This window comes from Macrosteles quadrilineatus, unplaced genomic scaffold, assembly GCF_028750875.1.
Source record: "Macrosteles quadrilineatus isolate MER2022 unplaced genomic scaffold, UCM_ALF_1.0 Scaffold_6__1_contigs__length_79288215, whole genome shotgun sequence".
Taxonomy (NCBI): Eukaryota; Metazoa; Arthropoda; class Insecta; order Hemiptera; family Cicadellidae; genus Macrosteles; species Macrosteles quadrilineatus.
Window position 1 is genome coordinate 28,826,164 of NW_026542599.1, and position 9,329 is coordinate 28,835,492.

Here is a 9,329-nt window from a genome sequence, read left to right on the forward strand (position 1 = left end):
GGTTAATTATACAAAATGAAGTTCCAATACCAATCAATTTACGTAAAATTATACTCGATTCTAAAACACCACCCGAAAGAAGAACAAAATGTTGATATTGATCAGCTCTATCGACTATCGTATAGCGAAAAATATCGAATCAAGAACTATCGTATTTTTTTTACTGTATCGACCCATTACTACTGTTTTTGAACAATCATATCTTTAAAATACAGTACGGTACCACCAAAGCTTTAATCTATACATAGTACACATTTCTTGACACAATTTGTAAAATAATCCAGTTTAATTCAATTCAATCACATAATTAAATATCAAACCCAGTAACGAATAATATTTCATATTTTATTAGGCCTATAACGTGTTATAGAATCGAATACATTCTAAAACAGATAATTCCCAACTATTGATAAGATCGATTAGGATAACTTATTATGAAAAATTCATCATAGCAATCGATTTAAACCGGTTGAATCGAATATGATGGCTTGGCCATAGTATTTAATGAACGTTTTTTGCCAAATTTTGAAGTTTTTTTCATTTTTTTAGTAAAATTTCCATTGTTATGCTAACTTTTAGTTTTACCCTAAAATAACCCTAAATCTACCATTACCCTAAACTTTACCCTAAGACCAGTAAATTACCCTAAAAAAGGGTAATTACCCTAAAAGTGGCAACACTGGTTGAAAATGAAATTGAAAGTGCCATCGTGTCGTGCCAGAATTTGGGGAATTGGAAAAATAGAAAACAGCCAGCGCCAGCTGGCCAGCCAGGAGCCTGAGGTCCGTGAAGTTGGCGTACCCATATTAGCGTATCCACTTTTGATCATACCAATCGTTAGTTCATCGTTAGTTCTCGATAGTTCCCAAATTTTTTCGTTAGTTCTCAAAAATTAAAAAAAGTTATAGCCGATTATAAGTGGGTACGCTAACTTCACACTTCCGGGTTCTAGCACGGGCCGTATTCTGAGGAGAAATGTTTACATCTATATACCAATCGTTAGTTCTTCGTTAGTCCTCGATAGTTCCCAAATTTTTTCGTTAGTTCTCAAAAAATAAAAAAGTTATGAGGCATACAAAGTGGGTACGCTAACTTCACAATTGTACAATTTCCAGCGGGAACAGTTTTTTTTACTATAAATGCCTATATCTATATACCAATCGTTAGTTCTTCGTTAGTTCTCGATAGTTCTCCAATATTTACGTTAGTTCTCAAAAAATAAAAAAGTTACGAGGCATACAAAGTGGGTACGCTAACTTCACAACTATAGAATTTCCAGCGGGCACCGTTTTCTGACTATAAATGCTTATATCTATATACCAATCGTTAGTTCTTCGTTAGTTCTCGATAGTTCTCCAATATTTACGTTAGTTCTCAAAAAATAAAAAAGTTAAGAGGCAAACAAAGTGGGTACGCCAACTTCACAATTATAGAATTTCCAGCGGGCACAGTTTTTTTACTATAAATACCTATATCTATATACCAATCGTTAGTTCTTCGTTAGTTCTCGATAGTTCTCCAATATTTACGTTAGTTCTCAAAAAATAAAAAAGTTACGAGGCATACAAAGTGAGTACGCTGACTTCAAAATTATAAAATTTCCAGCGGGCACCGTTTTCCGACTAAAATCGCTTATATCTATATACCAATTTTTAGTTCCATGCACTGTAATTTGATTCATCTTCACACAATGAAAATCAAAGTAACACTGACATTAGAATAACTATCACATTATGATTCTCTCGAAGAGAAAGGATTGCTTATCAGTTCCAGGATAGCGCTTATCTGTGATATCCGCAATAGTAGTTGCAGGTGTCACTCAGTTAGATTATTTTTTAGGAGTGATAATTTTGATTACGGTATCAAAATGATTAACAGTTGAATATGTTCAGTTAATAATTGGAACATCCAAAAAAGACAACGCTTCCAAAAATTGGTTTTAGATAAGCAATGAAATCATATTTATACCTACTTATTTGTGTGAAAAAGTGCATTTTATAAAAAGTCCATCATGGAAACAAAATAAACTATCCATAAAAATGAAATCCAGAGTCTGCTAAGTAAAATGGTATAAAGTAATTTATAAGCAGTGATTATTTGAATTGGACTAAGCAGATAAAATATGTACGATCAAAGAACTTCTGTTTGGTTAATTGAACTAATCGTTTGTATTGTTTGTATTTGTTTGAGTTCGGTATTAGTATTATAAAATTACATCATTAAACGTAACACGTAACGAGTGACAGTTGCACGGATCGAGACTGGAAGGTCATACGGACTTGAACAAACTGGAGACTGGAGTGGTGGATGGAATAAATGTGTACAACACATTACTAGCATGGCGTATTGGGTATGGCGGGGTCGAGACAATATTTATTTAGTTGTATATTAGTATACTGTAAGTATTTTTCGTTGAATGAAGGTGCGCGCTGGAAATCAGAAGTATTAAATAAGTTTATCTATTCATTACTGGCTATACGTCTATTTATTTAATTTTTTTAGAACTAACAAAAAAATCTGTGAGCTATCAAGATTTTACGATTAATATTAGGATATAGGCAGTTTTAGTCAGACAATGGTGCACGCTAGGAATGATTTGGGTGTGAGGTTGGCATAACCACGTTTAAGACCTTATTGCCTTTTTATTTTTTAAGAACTAGTAATAATATTGGGGAACTAACAAGTACTGTAATAACGAAGAACTAAAAATTGGCAAATAGATATAAGCGTTTTTAGTCAGAAAACGGTGCCCGCTGGAAATTTTATAATTTTGAAGTCAGCGTACTCACTTTGTACGCCTCGTAACTTTTTTATTTTTTTGAGAACAACTAACGTAAATATTACAGAACTATCGAGAACTAATGAAGAACTAACGATTGGTATATAGATATAAGCATTTATAGTCAGAAAACGGTGCCCGCTGGAAATTCTATAGTTGTGAAGTTAGCGTACCCACTTTGTATGCCTCGTAACTTTTTTATTTTTTGAGAACTAACGTAAATATTGGAGAACTATCGAGAACTAACGAAGAACTAACGATTGGTATATAGATATAGGCATTTATAGTCAGAAAACGGTGCCCGCTGGAAATCGTATAGTTGTGAAGTTAGCGTACCCACTTTGTATGCCTCTTAACTTTTTTATTTTTTGAGAACTAACGTAAATATTGGAGAACTATCGATAACTAACGAAGAACTAACGATTGGTATATAGATATAGGTATTTATAGTAAAAAAACTGTGCCAGCTGGAAATTCTATAATTGTGAAGTTGGCGTACCCACTTTGTTTGCCTCTTAACTTTTTTTAACCGACTTCCCCACTACCAAAAAAGGAGGAGGTTCTCAATTTGTTTGTGGCGATGTTTTTTTTTCTATGTATGTTCACCAATTTCTCTGTGATTCTTTTACCGATCAGTGTGGTTCCACCACCAAAATAACCAGGAGAGTTTCTATTTGGTACCTTATATATTATGTTTAAGTATAATATTTGTTTCGGTGAAAAATTCTTAAAACCTTAAATATTCAACATTTATTTTGTTTACATTTTTGCAGATTGTTTACATTTGTGCAGAGAAGGCAATAAATAATGATAACATTCCTACAGCTGTTAGTTGAAACCATTTAAATGAAGCTAGAGACAGTTCTTCATGAAACAGTTGCTTCATATTGATCAATAAACTATTTCTTGCCATGCATTTTGTTTTGGTTACTATAAAAAATGTATTTTAACGTTTAAATCTGATTTGTGTATACAGTAAATTCTGTTTTTAGTATTGAATATTCTGACTTAAAAAAACATATATGTTTCAGTGAATAGCTGTATGATATTGACAAATAAAGGTGTATTGTGAAAACCAAAGCATTCGTAAAACAGGTCTAAATATAAATTAAATGCAATTATTCCTTACACGACCTAAGAAGTGTGACAGTGCATAATCGTCAATTGTAAAAAAGTGTTAAATATTTTAATTACTAAACATGCAATTTCCAGATGTGGAATGTTTATTGATATTCTCTACCCAGTTACTATATCATATCAATACTATTATGCCTGCTTCGGAAAGTCCTAGAGGAAGATGATTTGCAATTTCGACTAGGATATATCTTGATCAGACAAAACCACCTACATGGCTTGCACCACTTTTAGCTGAACCAATCTTTCATATACATATTTCATTTGCAGATGTGGAATGTTTATTAATATTCTCTACCCAGTTACTATAACATATCAATACTATTATGCCTGCTTCGGAAAGTCCTAAAGGAAGGTGATTTGCAATTTCGACTAGGCTATATCTTGAGCAAACAAAACCCCCTAGTTCAGCTAAAAGTGGTGTAAGTCATGTAGGGGGCCCCTACATGACTTACACCACTTTTAGCTGAACCAATCTTTCATATAATATTTTCCAAAGGTACTATACGTGTTATCGACCAATTTTCTACTTTTGAGAGATTTTCTAGTGCATATTGTTCCAAAAGGCTTGAGACGTTACTGTATTTCTTTTTATAATTTAGAAGTACACTGATTGGAGGAAACGATGATGTCTGACATTTCAATGTATCAAGAAAAGACAATTATTTTTTCATTAGGCCTAATGTAATGGACAACTCTTTCTTTCTTAAGGAATATCTAAAAATGTTTATTTTCATACCCTTTGATTATGTAACCTGAACAGGTGACTCAGGCATTTTTAAAATAATGATTGTTCTGTGGAACTTTTGATTGTTTCAACCATTTTTGCTTATCAAAAAACCTCAAGTAATTAATATATAAAAAATTATACAGTCACTAAAAATCATGAAATAATTTATTTTTGTAAAAAAATACAACCGACTTCAAACGCTCTAAAAAGAATGAAATAATTTCAATAAAGTAAACTTTTGTATTAGGCAAGCTCACGTATTTCAAGTCGGCGCGTGTGGTTCAAGTGACAGTGCATAATCGTCAATTGTAAAAAAGTGTTAAATATTTTAATTACTAAACATGCAATTGCAGATGTGGAATGTTTATTGATATTCTCTACCCAGTTACTATATCATATCAATACTATTATGCCTGCTTCGGAAAGTCCTAGAGGAAGATGATTTGCAATTTCGACTAGGCTATATCTTGATCAGACAAAACCACCTACATGGCTTGCACCACTTTTAGCTGAACCAATCTTTCATATACATATTTCATTTGCAGATGTGGAATGTTTATTAATATTCTCTACCCAGTTACTATAACATATCAATACTATTATGCCTGCTTCGGAAAGTCCTAGAGGAAGGTGATTTGCAATTTCGACTAGGCTATATCTTGAGCAAACAAAACCCCCTACATGACTTACACCACTTTTAGCTGAACCAATCTTTCATATAATATTTTCCAAAGGTACTATACGTGTTATCGACCAATTTTCTACTTTTGAGAGATTTTCTAGTGCATATTGTTCCAAAAGGCTTGAGACGTTACTGTATTTCTTTTTATAATGTATAAGTACACTGATTGCAGGAAACGATGATGTCTGACATTTCAATGTATCAAGAAAAGGCAATTATTTTTTCATTCAAAAACATACTGAACTGTTTTGTTTATATATTAAAGGAAATATTTTCTTGTATTTTATGTTTACTTCAGAATAAATGCATTATGAAAATAACACACACAAATGTTCTATATGAATAGGAAAATAATTTAGTTTGGTATTATGATAGGGAAAAGAAGCTAGTTTGGTATTAAAACGTTACTTTTCCATGTTAGAAACATTTAAATGCGTTATAATCTTTTTAAAGATGCTCGTTAATACCACTATAATGCCGATCTCTGATTACGGTAATAAAATAACACTTAACGCATAACTATGAAAAAGACATGCAGATTAACAACTTTAGTTATAGATAGTCACCTGCAATATGGACACCCTCTTTCAATTTTGTATCAAAAATCATCATAGAGCCGCGCCGACTTAAGGGGAGTCGCTACTGAAACTAGTGATTTTTAATAAAATCCTTTTAAAAATTATCATATATACTTTTTTAAGTTCATTTAGTCTTAGAAAAAGATTTACTGCCGTTAAAGTAAAAAAAAAAATTTTTTTACATACTTTTTGGAGTTTTTTAAGTTTTTTGGCGGGAAAAAATGGGGTTTTTTAAATCTCTTATAACTATTTAACTACTGAACCAATTTTATTGTTCGATATCTTATTTTAAAGAGCAAGGAAAGCACATACTTTCTGTGCATACTCATGTTATTTTCTCAATTAGTTTATAAGTTATGGCTTCAAAAATAAGTTTTTGAAAAATTTATAGGCTATAAATTTTTATAATTTTTTTTTCATGTACTTTTATTTACCCAATTACAATATCCATGCACAGAAAGTTGATTTATAGTATAAACAATGTGTGGTAAAAATTTCATTCATATAGCTGCAATAGTTAAAAAGTTATAAGAACTTTTATATAAAAAAAACAAAATTTTAAAGTCGCGGAAAACAGCGGTTGAAGTTTATACGTTGGTTTATACTAGGCCTAGTTGATGCCCCAAAAGAGGTGTGCGCGCTTCACTTCAAATATTTTTTTCACAGTGAAAAAAATATATATTATACCAAATGTTATGTTTTTCTGAAACCTTACAATCCATAGAACAAGATAAAAAAATAATAAAAAAATCAAGTTTTTTACAAAATTTGTAGTTTTTCAGTAGCGACTCCCCTTAAAATACGTGAGCTTGCCTAATACAAAAGTTTACTTTATTGAAATTATTTCATTCTTTTTAGAGCGTTTGAAGTCGGTTGTATTTTTTTACACAAATAAATTATTATTTTTTGAGAACTAACGTAAATATTGGAGAACTATCGAGAACTAACGAAGAACTAACGATTGGTATATAGATATAAGCATTTATAGTCAGAAAACGGTGCCCGCTGGAAATTCTATAGTTGTGAAGTTAGCGTACCCACTTTGTATGCCTCGTAACTTTTTTATTTTTTGAGAACTAACGTAAATATTGGAGAACTATCGAGAACTAACGAAGAACTAACGATTGGTATATAGATATAGGCATTTATAGTAAAAAAACTGTTCCCGCTGGAAATTGTACAATTGTGAAGTTAGCGTACCCACTTTGTATGCCTCATAACTTTTTTATTTTTTGAGAACTAACGAAAAAATTTGGGAACTATCGAGGACTAACGAAGAACTAACGATTGGTATATAGATGTAAACATTTCTCCTCAGAATACGGCCCGTGCTAGAACCCGGAAGTGTGAAGTTAGCGTACCCACTTATAATCGGCTATAACTTTTTTATTTTTTTGAGAACTAACGAAAAAATTTGGGAACTATCGAGAACTAACGATGAACTAACGATTGGTATGATCAAAAGTGGATACGCTAATATGGGTACGCCAACTTCACGGACCTAGGAGCCTACACTGAGCAGAGCACGACGAGTCGGGAGTCACTGACGAGTACGACGACGACTACGACACGACTCGACTCAAGTCGAAGTCGAAGTCAAGTCAGTCTAGTGCTAAAGCTAGTCACTGTCACACTTTATTCACGGCCGCCATTAACTCCAGCCGCGGCCATCGAAATGGCAACGTCGCAAGTGGTGTTGTAACAGCTGTTTTGTTTGGAGGGATTTGCGAATGCGAATGGGCATACGGGAGGGACGATGGCTAAAGGTGTAGTGACGTCATATCTATAATGGCTAATGTCTTCCCTTGAAGCAACACGACAATTTAACTTCTATTAAAATAATAATATCATAGTTTACTAAAAAAGGTGAGATAGTGGAGGAGTTTTTAACAATTTGTTTGGTTCCCCTAAACGGCCAAAACCATAGAAAATACCCAGAATTTTTCTCGCTGAATTCGAAAAAGGCTATCAGCAGTAAGACCATCTTCTTACCTTCCTTCCTTTGAAGTATTAGTCACTGCAAGAACTTGGACCGGAACCTTTAATTTACCCTTAATTTTTAAAATGTAATAAGTTACAATTTTCCGGACACTCAGGACTCTTTCCGACTGAAAACGATTGCATTTTTTATTTAGCAAGAAGATCTCAGTAAAGAGACAAAGTTTTTAACCACCATTATATCGAGTAAGGACGCTTGGTGGCGTTTCCCTCCCAACACAGGGAATTATCATGATCGTAACCAGAACTGGCGGCCCATAGCTACCAGTGGGAGAAAATACTGTTAATTTTATTTCTTATTAATGCTATTGAACATCACAGAATCAAATTGTTTAGTTGAACCAGCTGTTAAGATTCTTTAATTACATTTAAATATGAGTACTCATAAGGTTAACATGGGAATCTCCAGAGCCACTGGGGCGGAGCCCTTTTAAGGGATCTGCACCAAACTTCACACAAACCATCCTTGAATTAATAATGCCTGAAAGTTTCATTACAATCTGTCGAGCGGTTTCGGAGTCCATAACGTTTACGTATATACGTATACATATACATACATAGTTCCTCTTTTATAGATATAGATGAGTATATTTTAACATATATTTAACAAGAGAGTATATATAAAATTAATCGTATAATCCTTAGATATTTTATGTGTACTATTTTTCTGTGTCATTGGCAACCTTATTGTTTAAGAGGGTTCCCTACCCCCGCCGAAAAACGTCAGAAAACCGCTTCGCGCGGTATCATATAGCGATTCTAGTTTTAACATTTAAATTGGGAACCAAACACCATTTTGTACATAAAGAATGGTTCTACTAAGTTTGCTTTTTAAAAAATGTCTATGCTTACGCAATCAAGGGCAACGACTTGTCAAAGTTAGTGAACTTTACAGTTAAATAATAATATCTTTTTATGAAATTATCGATTTTTAATAAAGCAATATTAGTGCGAAATTTAACTAAAATATCAAGTCACTTTTAGTTTCAAGAAAAGATTATTTTTTGTATGTGCAAAATGAAACCGCGTAAAACCTTGCACGGCGAAAAGTGCTATGATTCTGACGGACTCTAGCGGCCTTTATCGAAACTACTGTCTCGCGGAGGGACCACAATAATGTTAAATGGACCAGCAGACAGCAATCCTAGGGAATATTTTGTCGTCTTGTAGTTCCAACTAAACTCACCAGGGTCGCAGAAAATTGAAAACAGTTCGAGGTAGGGAACCCCCTTAAGGCAGAGGTATTTATTTTTATAAATAAATTCTTTTCTCTATAACAAGTGACTTGCAAACTACAAAGAGAGGGCCATTTGAACCCCCAGCTGCTTATTATTGATTATAAAAGTTTTTGTCCATGGTTTGATTGCTTTGTTAATAATTGTGAAAATAAGTTAAAAATCCAACATTATTATTATAAGTGAGATTATT